This window comes from Lipotes vexillifer, unplaced genomic scaffold, assembly GCF_000442215.2.
Source record: "Lipotes vexillifer unplaced genomic scaffold, Lipotes_vexillifer_v1.1 scaffold48, whole genome shotgun sequence".
NCBI lineage: Eukaryota > Metazoa > Chordata > Mammalia > Artiodactyla > Lipotidae > Lipotes > Lipotes vexillifer.
Window position 1 is genome coordinate 251,651 of NW_006780801.1, and position 2,349 is coordinate 253,999.

Consider the following 2,349-nt stretch of genomic DNA (forward strand, 5'->3'; position numbering starts at 1 on the left):
GTGATAATCATGGTCCAAAGAACGAGCAGCTTTAGGCAAGGAGGTGATTCACTTCTTTGTTTATATGCCAGACAAATGCAAGTCATTTGCTAGTATGAAGTGAGTAGGTACTTCCTACCCTGCTGCTTACTTAAATCCAGCTTCATGGACATCAATGTTTAATATTATTTGTTTCAGGTTTGGGATTTTAAGACATTGCTGATACAAAGGTGTCAAAACTGTAGTGATGCCAGAAAATATCACTTTTATTTTTGCAATGGACATGAAAAACTATACGAAAAACCTGATTTATAGTTCTTTTCTTTACCTCTTCTGAATTTAGGGCCTCTGTGTTGAGGAAGTCAGTGAGCCTCAGGGACCAAACCAGAGTTGCAGAAATATATGGGGTGTTTGAGGCCAGGGTGAGAAAACCTTCCATGTACTTGTAAGATGTCCTACAAAACACAGAGAAGAGGCAGGGGAATCTTTCTCTTCCTCTGTAACTAAATCTTGCCATTGTTCCCCTGGAGTAAGCTATAGAAATATTTTCAGATGAGGTATACAGCACATTAAAAACCAGGACCCATCATTTGAGGGCCTGTCCTCATATTTGATGTCCCAGCTATGTTGTTTTCCTGCTGTCCCTGGCTCTTGTAGTGAGTCTTTCCTGAAAGGCCTGCATGCAGTCCTCTCCCTTAGACCTCAGTGCTGGTTGCTCTGAGAGACGACTGCTGATCTCTTTAGTTCTAAAGGCTCCCCAAGGTGAATTCTAAATACATACATCACCCACATTTTAAGTCATATCACCCCAGACATAATTCCCACATTTGGTTAAAATCCATCTGCAGTTTTCACATGATAGGTGATATAATAGACTGTTATACATGATTATCATGTAAAAATTTGAGCTTCCTTTTTAAAAAGATCTCAATAAATACATAAGTCCTTACAATATATGAACTTACATACATTCTTTGGTTGTGTGTTGAGGAGTCCATTAAAGAGGAACTGGCTGAAAACAAAGTCCTGAAACCCTCAACTGAATTCCTTTCCATTTCACAGTCAAGAGTAAGGGGATGAGAGTTTCAAATGAGGAAATAAATGAGGAAAGTAGGGCTTGGTTTTTATTTGGAAGAGATGGTTAATGAAGTCTGGGGTTGTCAGGAGGCTCATGGATAGATCTAGTCATATTGATTGAATTCTTGTTCTTTCTTCCCAAATAACCAGGAGTCTCTATTAGTCTTGGAGGTTTGGATTTGTCTCATATCTAGTATCAAATGTTGTGATTTACGGTTGAACAATAGCCATATAAATACTTGCTAGAAGAGTGATGATGTCCTTAAGTTACCATAGTTATTTTCATTTTAAATTTATCCTGGAAAAAAATGTGGTAAAAGAATGTTAGTGCTAGATTTCTCATAAGTCATACCTACAAAGTAGAAAATGAAAGAAAATACTGGCTTAAGTACCATGGCCTTAAAGTTCACCTTTCTGCCTCTTACATAGGAAATCATGAGTAAGATACACTCTGCCTAAGCAATCTTAATCTTAGGTCTTAGGTCAGAAATATATTGGTTTGGGCCAAAAGCCTAAGCAAAACTTTTAAAATAAAGAGAATCTACTTTGATATTTAGGATCAATTATAAAGTTTGAAGTATATTAGAGTAATAGTGAATTTGTGAATATGAGAATATATAATATCTCAGTATAAATTTAATCAAATAAATTATTTTTATTATCAAAAATAGCTATTTTGGAAGCAGCCAAGGAAAGACACAGTAATTGATATGTATGCTTTACAGTTTATAATTGTTCTACAATTGTTACTGATAAATGCTAGCTAAAACCATCCCCACCTCCCCACAAGGAAACATTAGATGGTTTTAATTAATATAGAAAATATGAAAGTAAGATGTGATGTGCTATAACTCATGGGTTCTGTAAATGTAGATTCACAGGAATGAATGCCATCTGCCTTTGTCTGAAGACAAATTACTGAAAACATGGATCTGAGCTTGGAAAATGTGAAACTTGATAGGTTAGTGATCAACTATGATCATTTTAAATTATTCAATGTTAATGAGAGAAGCTTATTTTTCCAATTTAGCAAGAATTTTTAATCTAGGACATGTTTATGGTGATTAATATAACATTCCCTTTTATTTGGAATGGAATCAGTTGGAAAAACTTTATGGCTCTTATCAACCCAATTTACACAATTCGCTTATTGCATACAACACAATTTTGAAATGATTCTTAAAAGTTTAAGTGTGTATGTATGTGATTTTTAATTCTTAAGATTTTTACAGCCATATGAAATAGATTCTAGCAGAGGGAGGTTCTTTTTCGCCATAGTACAAGAGGGAAAGA